This window comes from Neopsephotus bourkii, unplaced genomic scaffold, assembly GCF_033783945.1.
Source record: "Neopsephotus bourkii isolate Nb327-2 ecotype Australia unplaced genomic scaffold, CSIRO-AGI_Nbou_v1 NB_1637, whole genome shotgun sequence".
NCBI classification, from domain to species: Eukaryota; Metazoa; Chordata; class Aves; order Psittaciformes; family Psittacidae; genus Neopsephotus; species Neopsephotus bourkii.
The window spans coordinates 6,679,475-6,696,638 of NW_026902112.1; the positions used below are offsets into that span (position 1 = coordinate 6,679,475).

General features: G+C 41.8%; 1 long non-coding RNA gene across 1 annotated transcript; it reads left to right on the forward strand.

The window, feature by feature from the left end:
• The first annotated feature begins 8,108 nt into the window (after positions 1-8,108).
• On the forward strand, positions 8,109-16,764 carry LOC133223462 (uncharacterized). Its single transcript, XR_009728582.1, has 4 exons — positions 8,109-8,231; positions 11,253-11,453; positions 13,410-13,820; positions 16,462-16,764. It is a non-coding gene; the product is annotated as an uncharacterized LOC133223462 (long non-coding RNA).
• The last annotated feature ends 400 nt before the right edge of the window (positions 16,765-17,164 follow it).

Sequence of the window (17,164 nt, forward strand, 5' to 3'; positions counted from 1 at the left end):
TTAGCCTTGGCCATATTGACTACCATCAGTGGTCCACCTTGGCCTCCAATCGGGAGACTTGGAGGCACACCATACATAATGCCGCTGACTCCTTTGAGAGTTCACGAAGAACTAGTCTCGAGGAGAAAAGACAACGCAGGAAGAATCGTGTCCCACCTGTTCCACCCAAGGAGACCTTCTGCTGTGCTTTTTGTAGCCGGATTTGCCTATCCCACATTGGCCTTCTTAGTCATCAGCGCGCTTGTAGTAAGCGTGGGTAAATGCCCTTCCCAAATCTTCGTTCGCGAAGTCAAGCCATGATGATATTTTCACATAGATTATAAATGAAAACTGTGGCCTACAGTTAATCCCAGTGTGTCAAGTGAAGAGAATCATGTTTAGAAGGATTCATTTAGGTTTTTTTTTCCCTTGAGCTTCACAGACTATTTGTATCCATTAAATAGTAAAGGCAAATGCAACAAGGATTCATTTGGGTTCAGATATGAGCTGAAATGCCTACATTGGCTACCTGTTTGGAAAGCAGTCTGACTTGTCAAGAGAATGAGAGGTTTTTTCCTCAAGTGTCCCAAGTCTAACTCGCTATGGTTTTGCATTTTATAGTTTAAGGTATTTTGTTGTATGGTTTTAATCTCAGAACATTAACTTCAAATTGGACTGCAGAAGCTCACAATCACCCAAAAGACTGTTCAAGATGACTAACAGAAGGTACCCCGACATGTTTCATGTGAACTCTTCTTCAAGCTTACTGATGCTTTCCCTACCATAACTCCCACATGTGTGAGTAACTGCTGTGTCCTTTTTCTATTTGACCTTTGTTCTTTTTTGTTACCAGATCCACTCCGCCAAGGCTTGTCCTCCTTTTTCCTCTCCCTGTCTGTCTGAATGGCTCATCTGCTGTATCCGTTCTGGCATTTAACTTCTGGGTTGTGTGGGCAGGGACTCGGTTGCTGTGATTTAGAATTATAGCATCTGGTCCTAAGATGAGGACCAGAGATCAGAGACTCTGATCTCCAGTGATGGTCTTTCAGGATTCCTATTTTCCCAGTGTTCCTATCTCACCTAACAGCTCAGGAAGTACCTGAAATTAAGCACATAACACAATGATTCATCCCAAGAGAATCTGATTTAAGACTGAATCTCTGGGTTTACTGTATACTTTCTTGTTGAACAGTTCAAGTTAAGGCCAACATGTCAGTCTAAATTTACCATATTTGGTTATCTCCTGTCATAGTCTTCTTGTTATTTTTATGCAGTTTACTTAGACATGCAACAAATAAAAGTAATCTTCTACTTAGTAGAATTTGTGTTGCTTTACTTTTTAGGTAACCTTACTGTTAGTCAAGAGACATATACATGGGCAGCTTTGGAGCCTGGAATTTTATTCCAGCCTTTATCATGCATGGTGTGCCATTGATAGTGCACAAGCAAACACAGAGGAACAAGGCAACTGCTCCTGATGATTTCTTCTAAGAGCTATAGCTGAGCTGAGGGGTAGGAACACATGCACTTCTATCTAAATACATGCTTGGCCATTAAGAGCTGAGAGAAATGGTGAGAAACAGCTGGTAAGGAAGGATGAGGCAGGGAGCATTGTATTGGTGATGGAAGTGCAGATGGGGAAAGTATTGGGATAGTGAGAGGCTTGTATACAGGTATGGAGTTCTGTTCTAAGGAAAGGGAGTGAGAGTGTACTAATATTTGAGTGGAGAATATGGAAGGTTGACTCCTCTTACATGTGTAAATTGTCCAGAAGAGAGCTCAGAATGGATCTACAGCCACAGTGGTACCCAGACAAGTCAGATGTGAGAAGCTCTTGCTTATGTGAAGTCTTCTTCCAGGCCATGCCACATGCTGACTGGAGAGATTAACATGGTTTATCCCCCAACCTGAGTGTGCTGGCTTTATGTCGGAACTTGTCTCTGCCATGCACAAGAGATGGTAACTGTTACACAAGGAATTAAGAGGCGGCTGCTAATCTACCCCTGTACCATGAAGGTGACATTATACTGATTTCAGAAAGGATAAACAAGGACAGGGGTAGCTGACACAGGGGAGCGGGAAGGCAACTGCATGAAAGCTGCATCTCACTCCTTCAGTTGTTCTGGGGAAATGCAGGAGACTTGGAATAAGTGTGCCAGAACATCTGAATATTTAACAGGAGACAGATTTTAAAATTAAAAATAAAGGTATATTTAAAGAAATGCCATGAAAGCACACTGAAAGACTGCTATTTTTAGCTATTCTTAGTGCTAAGTGAAACACAGGGAATTTCATCTAATGGGATTTTTCAGTATCAAAACCAACATGGAATGAAATAACGATACAGTATCAGAATGCTAAGAAAAAAGAGGCCATGTCCAAGAATGATCTCTTCCAGCTTAGGTTTTATTTTTCTTGGAAAGCCTTTTTTAAATAGTAGTTTTGAGATCAGATTCCTTCTCCCTCTAAGGCAGAGTCAGATCTGTAAGTTTCTGCTGCTGTTGTTTGCTTCGACCTCAGTGTATCCTGTAATGACTGTGTGTCCTGAGTTCAGCAGTAGCAGTCATTTTTTCTCCTTCTTAGTAGCTTGTGCAGTGCTGTGGTTTTGACTTTTGGCCTGGGAACAGCACTGATAACAGCGATGTTTTTAGTTGTTGCTAAGTCATGTTTAGTCTGACCAAGGACTTTGTGAGTCTCATGCTCTGCCAGGGAGTAGGGGAAGCCGGGAGGAAGCAGAGACAGAACACCTGACCAAAACTAACCAAAGAGGTATTCCATACCACAGCATGTCATGCACAGGATGTAACTGAGAGTTACCCGGAAGGGCTAGTTCACTGCTCAGTTGGGCTGGGTATCGGTGCGTGGTATTTTATTCCCTTGCCTTGTTATTTCCCATATTGTTATTGTTAATGGTGGTAGCAGCAGTGGTTTGTGTTATACCTTAGTTACTGGACTGTTCTTATCTCAGCCCATGGGAGTTACATTCTTTCGATTGTCCTGCTTGTCCCTATGGAACCGGGGGGGGGGAGGGAAGCAAGGTGGGGGGAGTGAGGAGCGAGGCTGTGTGGCTGACACAGTTTAAATCACAACACTGTGACATTGTGTAATATTTGAAGCACCTCGAAAGTAATGTGGAAGCCATAGGTTTGTCAGAGAAATCTGCACCAAGATTTTTCCTGTCACACAGGTCACCATCTGTATGCTTGGTGACAGTGACGGTGATTGCACCAGAAATGCATCACTTGCTATTTGGTGCTTGTATCATTGTGAGGGGAATTTCCTCTTTAGGGAGTAGCCAGAACAGTGGAATTTCTAGATAAGGATGAATCTTCACAAAGCGAAGTAAGCAGTTGTTTCCCATGTTATACTTGTATGAGTGAAAAACAGAAGTATATACTTGAAAAAATACTTGCACAATATGACTATAGTAAATACTACAAGATGTGGATCCTTTATAAAAAAGATCCTATGAATCCTTTAATGAAAAACCCAAACCAAAACCCAAACCCCCAAACAGAACAGATTTACTATAGAAGTAAAGAAAGACCCAATCTGTTTCAAAAGTTATTCTGGAGTCAGGTGACACAACCTACTGAACTGAAGCCTGGAAAAGCCAGTTTAGGATGAGAAGTAACACAATCTACACAGAGAAGTGTCACAATCAAATTTCTCTGCTCTGTATATAGACACATTCAGATTTGTTCAACAAGGCACAGTACAGGAGGCCCTGCAAAGCAAAACTTCTTTGCAATTTCCATGGCATTGAACCCAGTAGATGGGTGATTTAAACAATCTCTCTGGATTTCCAAGTAGATACATAATCAGAATGGGAAATGCACTGGAAATTTTTTTCTTCATGCTACACTGGATTTATCTCGTCAGAAAGACAATTTGCAATGTCCTTTTCTCAGGATCAGTGTTGAAATTTCATTCTAGCTAATGCTTTGCATAAAGAAGGGTGTATTCTATGAAACATGACATTGGCTCTCCTGCCAGTTAAAGGAATCGGCCCTGATGGAGGAGAAAATGATAAAGAATACAAAACTGTGTATTCTCTTCTTGGAAATGTCAGGAGTGGCTTTGGCGCTGTGGGTGTGAAAAGGTGTGGGAGAAGCTATTTGAAATGACCTCATGAAACAAAAGGGAAATGGACATGCTGGCAGCTGAGGCAGGGATATTGTAACAGGGGAAGTTCAGGCTAGACATAAGGAAGAAGTTCTTTACTGTGAGGGTGGTGAGGCACTAGAACAGGTTGCCCAAGGACATGGTAAATGCTCCATCACTGGCAGTGTTCAAGGCTAGGTTGGACAGAGCCTTGGGTGAGATGGTTTAGTGTGAGATGTCCGTGCCCATGGCAGGGGATTGGAACTGTGTGATCTTAAGGTCCTTTCGAACCCAACCCATTCTACAATTCTATATGGGCCTCGCTCACTAACCTCAGTCCATGCCATTACCACATTGAGAACAGTTGCCTGATAATAGCAAGAAGATGGTAAGCTATAATTGCTGCTAGTGATTAGAGAAAGATTGCAGCCACATTGCTAAAATAATGACAGCAATAATGCTACTGTTTTTTTGCCTTATTTTACCTTACCTGCCCGTTGGCAGTACTTGTAGCTGTTGTTTAAGTGAAGACACAGTATTGATCAACATAATGAAACTACTGCAAATTCCTACATGGACACTCCTGCATCAATTTGAATCAAACTTTCTTCACATTAAGGAACAGTATCTTATGAGATGCTAACGCTGCTGGTTTGCAGTACTGTAGGGAAGTTGTTGCAGGTACACATTAATACAGCAGAGTCAGCTTAAAGGTGTTGCAAGATCTGTACGTGGGCTTACATTTGACTAGTGTATGACTAGTACCTTTTGGCTAAAGGTTTCTGCCCTTCTAGCTGAGAAGTGTAATTCGTCCTGTGAGCGGTTTTGGATGAAGGAGTCTTGGTGGGGAATTCTTTCATATACAATTTGATACTTTGAAATTTAATTTTATTGCTTCTCAGAGGAAAAATAACAGTTGAAAATTATCTGTGAAAAGGCATTGGGCCCTAACTGGCGCTGGAGAGCAGGAGCTGTGGAAACCTGTGAGACCCTGAGTGCACAGTGGTCTGCACTAGTTAGCAGACAGGGAGTTTTGGCTCTTGAGGATCCACAAAGTGGCTCTGTGCTCTCATCTTGCCCTGTTTGGAGCTGTCACAAAACTGGGAGTCATCAGAAACTCTGGTAAGCTGTTGGATGATCAATGGACTGAAAGGTTTTAAATAGGCAAACTGGTAGGCTTAAACCCAATCATCTTCTCAAAATTGGACCATTTTGGCTAATCAGCAAATTCTGATAAGAAAGAAAATTCAGCCTTCTTTTGGTTACACTCTTTTGATCTGTACATCTACAGAAAGAAAGGAGTTGTTCTTTTGGCCAGACATTGCCAAATAAGTAATATTGAACACCATTATCACTCAGACTAGAGTCCTTGACGTTAATGGGATAAAGCATCCATTGGCTTTAATGGAAGTATATTCAAACTCATCTGTAGTTTTCCAATTTCTATTCACTGCTTGTATCACCCACAGGAATTGCTAAAATGTTGCTAAGAGGTTAGATTAGCAGAAGGGAAATGGAGACACAGGAGATGAGATTCCATATGGGTGAGCTTGACCCACCAGAATACATAATCAAGTGTTTATCTGCTTTTACTGGCTACAGAGCTATTCCTGTGTCTTTGAAGATGTTCACCTAGGTCCTGATTTATCAAGGTAATCAACCAAGATAAATCAATTAATCTATCGGGGTTTCAGCAATGGTGTTATTAATAGAAATGGGGCATTTAGGGTACAAATCTGGGTGATATAATCCTAGTTTGACCATGGATTTGTTTCAGACAACATCCTGCCACTGAGAAGGTGGAAGAAATCCACCACTTATTATGTGCCAACTCTGAAGAGAAAGTTTTTGTCCTTCCCCCTAGAGACAATTATGGCTCTTTATTGACCATGAAGTTTTATGGCCTTTGTACTATTATTACTTGCTTCTGCATACAGATGACAACCACGTCTCAAAGGCATGTTGCCAAATCAAACGCAGGCAGGCAGAATTTATTTTCCTTTAATGATAATAAGATAATATTTGCATATTCCATAACATAATGCAGGAGATCCAATCGCTCAGTTCTGCATACCTGATCTTGAAGAAAAAAAGGGTTGTCTGTGTAACTTAGTGGTATCTGTTACAGGCTTATGGACACTGTCTGCAGAAGGCTCCACCTCTGCTGTTAGCTATGCTTAACCTGATGATTCTTCACATTCTCCATGTACAAGATTAATGAGTTAACCCACGGAAAGTTCCTGTTTTCTTGAATTTGGTGATAGATCCATCTGCCAATGCAGATTTTTCCCTGAAATCCTCTGCATCTGTGAACTGTCCATTTTCAAATAACCTTTTTAACTGTGGATCATCCATCACCTTACATTTTACCTCAAATGCAGATTAAGACCTGGAATCTTCCCTGGTTTTTCCCCCTCTTTTTTCTCCCAGAAGTGTGGTTCGGGATAACCTTAAGATATTTTCAGTCATAGGCATGTTCCAAAATTTCTCAGCATCCCTAGAAATCCAAGTTACTCAGCCATAATAAAAGAATATGCATGTGTAACACTTCTGTAATTACTTATCACTACTATGTCATTATAACGGTATTGTTGGTACTTATCAAACTGGTTTAAATTGTTCATGTTGCTTTGGTCTCCAATTTGGCACAAGCAGAGGTGATCTTTGTCTGGAGAAAAGCTCTCTGGTAGACCTTGCTGTGTTGTCTTACCTCCCCGTGCGCAGGGCAGAGGCTGTGGGAGATTAGGGGCTGCTGCTGAGTCTCTCTCAGTGGTACCCAGCTCCATCTGCTCCAAGTTGTTGCTAAGGAACGTCTGCTGCAAATACCAGCAGTGCCTGTTCCCATGCTGGCTCCAAGGGCTTTGCTCCCTCTCCTTGACTCCACACACAGGGAAGCACCAGCTGCTGCTGCTGCAAGTGTATGGAAGCTTTTCCTTTCAATTTTCTCCATCCCAAATCGCTCCTTGTATCTTTCAGAATTTAAGCACCTGCTGCCACCCCAGAGGCAGCTTTTTAACATACTCCTCCCCATCATGTTAATGTCAATCCTTAGAGAGCTTTTTCCTTGAGCTTACTTCCTCGCCTACTTCTCCTTGATGTGGTGTACTACATCACGATTCAGGCCTTAAGACCCTAATAGCTTGTGCATGGATTTACAGTGAAAGGGTGAGAATTCATGTAGCAAGTTCCCTCCCTTCTCCCTACACAAATGCATGAACTAGTCACTTGCAAGGGCTGTGATTTGGATCCCATAATTCGTGTATGCTTGGAGGGAAATAAAAAAGCATGCGTCAGACTAGCCTCATACTTTAATGATTACTCTGTTTGAATTAATTATACCCTTCTTTCTATTTGCTGAAAGGTCTCCAGCTGATGGTGTGAGATTTGATTTTACAAGAGCAGAAAAGCCGACCACTCATGTGATTATGAAATGATCTACAGTTGAGCAAAGACTGAGAGCTAAGGAAAAGTTCATATGCAGAGCACCCTACTATGAATAATCTTATTTCTAATGCCACCCAGCCATGCAGACTTAAAGATAAGTACAGATGAACTAAGAGAGGCTGAACTTATTAAATGTAATGGAAATGGACTTTAAATTTGGTGAATCAAAATTTTGCATTAGCTCTTTTTTTCTTTAATACACTTAAATTGCCACCATAGCAGTTCCATTTTCCTCATCAAATCAGTTAAGTGGGAGATGAAGTGATGTAAGTTCTGATCTATCAAGGAGTCACACCCTTCAAGATGGAAATATGGAAATAGGCTGTTGCAAAGCCAAGCCTGGTGCCAGGGGGAAGCGGAGGCTTTTATTCTTCAGAAATCCTTCTGAAAGGAACTGAATAAACAGTTAATACAGTGTTATCCACCGTATCCTGACATTTCTTTCTGTGTCAGGTCCTCCAGGTTATTTTATTCCCTACTTTGGGCAGCACAGAAAGGGATTTGGGGCAGCTGGGAGAAGAGGCGGCTGGGGGAAAAATACGTCAAACCTGTTGCAGGAAACTTCCTATGATGGAGTCTAATGGAGCTCACTGTATGACAGGTGCTCGTGGCCTGGAGGGAGCAGGGAGGCTGGGAGCTCCTCTCAGATTTTCTATGAAAGCTATTGCACAGCATGGACTTTGTCTGCAAAGACCGTGGAGAAGGTGAGTCTACCTGGTCTCCACTTGCCCCCTGGCCAGGGCAGAGAAGGTTGCAGCCCTCTCCTGGAGTTGGTGGTCTTGTAGCCATGACCATGTCCAGAGACTCACAGCTCATGAGCAGCATGGAGTGAGGGGAAATGTGAGAGATCCATGGTTAGGATGGATAATTCACTCCTGATGTCACGGCCAGGTGGGACATACACATCTAGGAAAATCCTAATTTTTTTAATAAAGATTGCAGCAACAAACCGATCCACTCAAAACACAGTGTGATTCCAACCAGCCTTCCACTATTGGAACGGGGGGCTACAAGGATGCTTGAGAGGGGCTTCAACAGTGACTGTAGTGGTAGGACAAAGAGTGATGGGTTTAAACTTAAACAGGGGAAGTTAGATATAAGGAAGAAGTTCTTTACTGTGAGGTTGCTGAGGCACTGGAACAGGTTGCCCAAGGAAGTGGTGAATGCTCCATCCCTGGCAGTGTTCAAGCCCAGGCTGGACAGAGCCTTGGGTGACACGGTCTAGTGTGAGGCGTCACTGCCCATGGCAGGATGTTGGAACTGGATGAATTTAAAGTCTTTTCCAACCCAAACCATTCTATGATTCTATGATAATGTGCATATTACAACATGTAAAAATCAAATCTTCATAAGGGAGACCACCCTGAGGAAACACAAAGGTTGTGGTGGTGGTTTTGTGTTTGTTTTTTTCTTTCATTCCTATTTAATTTCCATTTCACTTTGAAAGGAAATGTTAAAAGTCCCAAGCCCTTTACTCCTTTGAGTAATACCTCTGTCGTAAACCTCCCCAGTTAGCAAGGCAATGAAAATATTCAGTGTTTTTAAAATCCACAAACTTATCCAAAATTTTTAGCCTTCCATAAGAATCCTTTTATATTTAAAATCAATTTGGATTTGTCTTTCGTTTCCATTGTCATGATTCCGTGAATAAGAAAGTGTGTGAACAGCTTGCCTCTGGTCACTGTCCTCATGAGTCAGGTGTCCTTATGTATTAGTAGGTTTGGGGGCTATAAGCACTGTGAGTCTTCTTTTAATTGAATCAGTGGGAGTTCTGCTTGTAATTTTGGAGGAAACTGGATTTTTTAATGAGGTGTTTCATATTTTCGAGGTATCTTCCTGCAGGAGGACTCTTCCATCTTGGTTGAGCCCAGTTTTAGACCAGACAGGTCTAGACTAAACTGAGTTACCTCCTGAAGTACCTACCTAACTCAAGAAAGCTGATAGTATATGAAGTATCTCTGTTCAGCCACTACAAAAAAGAAGGAACTCAGATTGTGTGAGATGTCCCTGCCCATGGCACGGGGTTGGACCTGGATGATCATAAGGTCCTTTCCAACCTAAACCATTCCATTATTCCATTAAACTGACACCCCACCTAGCCTCAGAGGGTTAAGATGTTGATCCAAGTCTCTGGACTGTACTGTGTAGAGATCTCCAGGCTGTTTTGTATGGGCTATTTATGCATCCAGAGTAAGACAATGGCATTTGTGGTGTTGAGCCAAAGAAATTCACTTCATTGGTCTCTGCTCCATGCCATGAAGGTGTAGTATGATCAGAGCTGCTTGTAAATCCAGGTCCTTTACCCTGTTGCACTGGGGAGACATGTACTTTCTTCAGCATGCTGGGGAGATGGTTTTTCTTTTTTACTGTTTTTCTTATTGCAGCTTCTGTTATTTGATGTTATCAGAGAATGGGGATATGGGGCATTTGGCTTATTTTTCAGTGTTCTTCCATAGCATATAAATTGCTATGACTTTCATGTAACATACATCATAGACATAGAGGTATTGGTATGGCAAAAGGACAGAGACTTGTGTGACAGGGTTTAGTGTGAGACATCCCTACCAACAGCAGGGGAGTTAGAACCAGATGATCTTAAGGTCCTTTCCAACCCAAACCATGTATGATTCTATAACTCATATGTTCATTAATTAAACTTCCAGGCATTAAACCCAGAGATATTTGTGTCCAAGAAAAAAGGGAGTTCCAACCACTAACAAAGGGAAATGAGAAATCTACAATTGAAATACCAGTATAGGTGGACAGTGAGGATTAGACTGCTCCAGCTCACACCCAACAGCAAACCAGGGCTGTGGATTTTGCCTCTGGTTGCTCTGATCCCTCTCCCACTGTTGCAAAGATACATAGCAAAATAATTGTGTATTAAGGCTGCCAAGTCCTTATTCCCTATCCTTAACTAAATTCCCCTAATATCCATGCTAAGGAACTGATTATAGGGTGTGCTGTTGGTTGGTGTTTTTCCCCCTCTTCTTTTACCATCTGTCTGCTGTGAATACATCTGAAATCCCTGGCTTCACCAACTAAAATGTACTCATCAACTCCTTTTTTTTCTCCCCTCTTCTAATTATCCTTTTAATTTGCTTCTGCTCAGCTCCCACACCTCCTCCCTCTTACCAGATTGTTTATATTTTTCCAAAGAGCTTCTGAGAATTGCTTATCCTGCTCTTTGCACCCTTTCCCTGCTCCTCATGCCAGAAATCGCTGCCTCTTGTCCCCTCCCATGCTGTGATCTCGCAGGAGTGAATGTGGATCACAACCTTCCCAACTGTTTGTGACAAATTGCCCCAAGGAGCAATAATCTATTATATTGTTTTCCTGTTACTCATCCCTCCCTGTTCTGCAATAGCAAGTGGGATAAATTCCAGTGGTTACATAGAGGCTTGGGATGAAGCAATAGAACTTTATTTCTGGAGATAGATACTCCATCCAGTGACATCAGGCAACTGCTAGCTGAGCTTTGACTCACGACATGTCTATTCAGTACTAGAGTGGCTGGGAAATGCAGCCTGAAAAGAAACCATGGGACCAAACCTGGAAATAGTGTATCAGTGAAAGATTAAGGAATAAAGGTACCCATCAGCTCCCCAGGCTGGGGGGGCTTGATCTGAGCATGGATGCAGACAAGATGCAGACAAGTAGTGCAAAGTCTTAAGTGAGGCTGATGTGTCTAGCTCCAAAATCACACTCCCACAACTCTTTTTCAGGCACCATTGAAGGCTTCTGACATTTGAACTCTGACTTTTCAGATCTCCTCAGGCCCAGAGCAGCCACCTCTGAGCCCCTACCACTTTTCTAAATGCAGTCAGGAAGCACGAGACTGATGTCTCCCAAGGAGCTCTGTACAGTGTTCCAGATCTTCGCTAACATATTGTGACAGAACTGGGTTCCTCAAGAAGCTGTTGCTGGTGGGTTTATGTAATAACCAACTTCATAAACACATTTATGGATAACTATAAAAAACACTTTCTGTAGTGTCTGCATATAAATTGCTATGAATTTCATGTAACACACACCATAGACATAGAACACGGTATCTGAGGCACTCATAACAAATTGCATATAATATACTGTGTATATTGTACATATATTGTATAGAAATAACAATGGTTATATAATATTTGGTTTACATAATATCGAGCTTAAACACCAAAACAAACATCAGTGACTGGGAGATCGATCAATGAAACACATCTTAGGCTGGTGGTCAGGTATCCGGTCTCTGTAGATATGATCTGTCCCTGTCTGTGTTGGAAGAGCAGAGAAGGGAATATGGTAGTGACAAACTCCAGTCCCCTGTCGAACCTGAGGAGCTCTACCCAGTTCAGGAGTAATTTTACCAGACAGGTACCATTAAAGTAGAGAACATCTTTGCTGTCAAAGGGAGGGGGAAAATCACTGGTGGGAAATTGAGAGGGGGAGGGATGTGATGTGGTTTGCAAACTGTTCATTTTCATGGTACATTTTTTCTGTATAAAATATGAAAGCATTCTTTGCTCTAGGTTCTTGCTCCCAGGCGGTTGTTCTTGATAACTAACCTCCCACAGTACTTTGAACCTCCTTCACCCCTAAATCTAATGCATCAAGTGATTTCTGTTCTTTCCTGAATATTGCTTCACTGTATGTGCAGGAATAACCATGAAATCAGCATATATGGACTAATGAGAACATAACATTGGTATACGGATAGCAGTGGTGGAGAACAGCAAAACTTGATGATAAAACAGACTGACTTAAAAGCAAGTTGGCTGAAGGTATGCAGAGAGTTTCAAGACTGCAGAGAAGACAGAATAAGGAAAACACTAGGATAAGGCATAATGGTGTTATAGAGTGATGTCTCTAATAGTTTGGGTATACATCAAGAATAAACCTGGAAATAATGTCCTTGATGCTATAAAGATGAAAGTAAAAAGCAAAATGAAACAAATGCAGAGACAGTCCAAAATGCATTGGATTGCTTTGGTAAATAGATCAAAAGAAGTCTAAAGAAGTCCTGAAGCTGATATAAACTGAGAGCAGTGGAAGGACATCAAGTTTTAGATCTTGTTGCTCAAGACATACAGCTTAAAGTTGTCATTTTTAAGATGCTGTGATGTCAAGTCTGAGTTGGAGATCTGTTGCTAAACAGAAATTCCAGTCCTTCAAGGAGAGCTATTTATATAGTGAATAGGGTAGGATAGGAATGGGATACAGTAATTACATTCTGAATAGATAACCTAACCATCCAGATCCCTGAGGAAAGCCAGTAGTCACTGGTTGACACTTGGACTTCACAGCAGGGATCATCACTGTTTTGGGCTGTGTCAGTACAGGATGCACTGAAAATTTGCATCCCTTACCTAGCCCATAGCATATCCATTTGGCTATAAGAACACTATGGGGAGACCATGTTAAATGCCTTGCTTAATTCAATAGAAAAAGGATGGAGGACAGAAGAAAGACCCCCACAACTGGATCTCTTACATGAACAGTGAAAGGCAGAGGGAGGGGGATAGATAGGCAGGGTGCCAGCTGTATTATAATACAACTACTGACCCTGAATCCTCCTGCCAGCCTAGGATGCTGTAATATCTGCTGTGGTATGGCCATGTAATCAAGTTTTCAGCAGAGGAAGGACCCTGACTGCACAGCTGATCAAATGGGCCATCAATCAAGTGACTCACATTGTGTACTTAAGCTTAAAGTCAGGTTATAATTCATACAGCTACCTTCCTCCCTAAGCAGATGCCTTAAACTTAAGAACTGCAAAAAGTAGTAAAGTAGCTGAAAATTTCCAGTTGCTAATAATAAACTTGAGAGCTGCTTCTCCTGACCTCCTCCAAACAGGCACCTCATAAAATCATAGAAATGATTTTGGTTTTCAGGTTGCTGGGGATTACACTTTTATACCCATGGAAGGAGGACCATTAAAAGATTATTGTAGTACAAAATTGCTGACCATGCAAAGAGAGGGCAGTGAATATGGCTTTAAAAGAGAGGGCTAGCCAAATGTGGAAGATGGTCATTGTTTCCTTGTATGACTCTGCACCAGCTGAACTCGACGAGGCTGGCTGGATTCAAGATAGATAGAGCTTGATACAGTTGCTTATGAACAGGCTTCTAGCGCCACCTGAGATGGCTTCAGGTGTCTGAAGGACATCTGAAATGAGACAGTACTTTCATGGGCTGACAGCCTTCAAGACCATCTGCAAAAAGACAGAGGGGGTATCCAGGATATCTCAAATGGCACTGTCATGATCAGACATAGCAGATATCTATAGTACAGATTGCTCAAGGTAGCTCAAGTGATTCCTACCTGTCTGAGCCTGCCATTCCACTTTCTCTGTTAGTCTGTGACTAGCAAAGAGGGAAAGACTTTAATGCAACACTACTCTTGTGCATAGGGGATCTGCTGCTACACTGGCTTAAGCAAATGTAGTTTAATGGAAGACGGAAGGAAATTACAGTAGTGCTGTAGTTTAGATTCTGGAGTGTAATTCATTATCTGTGGCACAGACTTTGCACGTAAGTCATTGCAGTATTTCTGTGTTCAACTTCTACATATAAAATGGGCATAATTGCATTTTCCTTATTTTATGAAAGCAATCTGAGGTAGGATGCATTAAACAAGAGGAGGAGCTCTGGTACCCAAACAGAAGGTATTGCCGTAGAGATGTGTTGATGTGCAGTAATAGCATGGTTATTGTCAAGTCTGCTGTGTAAGAGTCTTAAATGGAATCTAGTTATTATTAGTAACTGTAGAGCTAATATTCAGACAGCTCCCTAATGTTGCATTCAGTAGGAACAAGGTAATAATGGCTTGCTGGAAACAGCTTTTTACTTTCTTAAAAGACAATGTTTTCTCCAGAGGCCACTGTTTTCCAAGTTGCAAATCTTGTTTGCTGGAGCTGATGTGCTAGAGCACCTTAAAAAATATGAACAAAGTATTTTAAGACCTATGAAAAGGTGGCAAGAGCTATTTGTTAGTAGTCTTTTAGTACACCCTGATGTATATTGGTCTTGTGGAAGAAAGTGAAAGAATTTGCCCTGTACATCACTGAGTGTAAGGGGAGAATTAGGTCTCAGGGTGCTGTTTTTAGACGTTAACATTTTGAATCATATGTATGAAAGTTGTTTATCTGCTAGTATGGACAATGCAGAACTGTAGTGTCAGAGTGTCAGACATACTGCATCAAATAATCCTAACTGTTACCACTAGGAATGTTCATCAGCCCATAGTCTGACTGCAGAAAATGTGTTCCGTAGTACAAGATAGACACCGCACCTCAAGTATTATCTGCAGTGTGGGTGCTTCATGATAAGGACATCACACTATTAGAGGGTGTCCAGAGGAGGGTCACCAAGACAGTGAAAGGCCTTGAGGGCAGGACATAGGTGGATCAGTTGAGGTCACTTGGGCTGTTGAGCTTGGAGAAGAGAAGGCTGAGGGGTGACCCCATTGCAGTCTACACCTTCCTCAAGGGGGGCATGAGAGTGAGGTGTTAATCTCCTCTCTCTGGTGAGCAGGGATGGGACATGAGGAAACAGAATGAAGCTGTGATGGGGAAGTTCAGATGCGACATGTGGAAAAGGTTCTTCACTGAGAGAGTGGTGGGTTCCTGGAACAGGCTCACCAGGGAAGTGATCACAGCACTATACTGTTAAAGGATTTGTAAGAGGGATGTCTCAGGACTGCCCTGTCCTTGGAGATCCCATGTCTTACCTTTGTCCCTAAAGGATGTCTTGAAGGTCTTCGTTTTGGTTCTCTGTTCCATCACAGACTTTCTTTTTGACTTTGGGCAGATGCATCTCAAATACCATGTTTTCATTTATCAAATGAGGCTATGTAGGGGAGTAAGCAAACTTCCCATGGGTGAGTGCCAGAATGTGGTTTTCTGTCTGAAAAGGAACATCAAATGAGGCAATGGAAATTTGGCCAGTACTGGGTAATCTGGCCTCTCAGATAGGGTCTGCAGTGTTTTGCCATTTAGAGTTCCCAGATCTTGTGTGCCAGGAGGACCAGGCCATGAGGGCCAGGAGCTATAAGACACTGCAGTTCACGGATGATAGCTTCTACCATGTCTGCCCTGAGGTCCAGCTACTGTGGAAATCTTTCTTTGTCACCTCAGTGTCATGCTGGAATACCTGACCATGGCTAGGAGTTGGAACTAGCTGATCTTTAAGCTCCTTTCCAACCCAAGCTGTTCTATGATCTGTATTACTACAGTATCACTGGGGAAATACATAAGTAAATACATAGGAAAGAATGAAAAGGACAATTGCTTTCTTGAGGAAAAGTCCAAAAACAAAACAAAGGTTTCAGTAACCTCATCATGTTCGGCTCCTATACACAGAATGTATAATACATCAGGACTGCATATCTGTTTAAAATGATAGCAGCTATCAGTTCCAAAAGAAAGTTTACTTTAAAGTATTGGTGGTCATATCAAATCCTATCACTGTGTCAATGCTGGCTTGACAACTGTCATGAAATATTGAAAGCTGGTAAAAAAGAGAACCTGTCAAAATTGCCTGTCAGTAAAGTCAGTGGAGAAAAGAAAGTGCATGTCAGTAAAGACTTTGAGATAGATTAAGAGAAAGAAGAAGAGATTTTTTCCCCTTAGTCTTGTTGAAGTTCCTGTGGTAAATGCATATTTTAAGATGTGATCTGGATTTGTGGGCTTTTTAATAGCTTGTACAATAGATTCAGCCCAAACCAGCCATTCAGTATATCATCATAAAGACAGGTGGGAATCCAAAATTGCTTGAAGAACATAATTTTCTGAGATGGAGGAATATTATTAATGTGGTTCTGTGTTTATTGTGCTTTTATTGTCTGATGTTTTATTAAGAAAAAAGCATGGAGAGAAAGTGAAAAACAAAAAGGAAGTTCCCTCTCTAGTAAATGGGTTTTGCTGTTGATGTTTGATTCCCTAGGCCAGGATCTTCCCTTTTGCCTCTGTAAGTAGAACAGTGAAACTTGGTGAACAAGATCGGATGCAAAGTCAGCCACAAATGTGATCCAAGGACTCGGCAGGTGTGTGAGGAAGGTCTGAGAGGGCTGGGTTTGTTCAACATTGAAAAAAGAAGGCTCAGAAGAGACCTTATCCCCATGTTCCACTATCTAAATGGTGGCTACAAAGATGAAGACTCCCTTTTACAAGGAGTCACATGGAAAAGATGAGAGGTAATGGGCCCAAGTTACTCCTGGTGAGATGCTGATTGGAAATGCGGGAAATTTTCCACAGTGAGAACCATGAGCCATTGGAATAATCTCCACAGGGAAGTGGTGGATTCTCAAACGTCGGGCACTTCTAAGACGCAGCTGAATGGGGTGCTGGGAGGTCATGCTTTGCCTAGAAAGGTTGGGTGGGATGATCCTTGAGGTCCCTTCCAACCTGGGATTCTGTTATTCATATCTTTCTTGTACTATGTTATGTGCCAATCCTCCCTCCCACCACCTTTTCTTATGAAAGGCCCAGGAATTAAAATGAAAATCCACATGCTTATAATTATAAGCAATACTTATATTTTTAGTTTGCATACTGCCTTCCTTTCAAGATCTTCTTTCTGTGACATTTTATGACAGAACAGGTCTCATAGAAAGATGAAAGGTTTTATTCAGACATCCTTAAAGGAT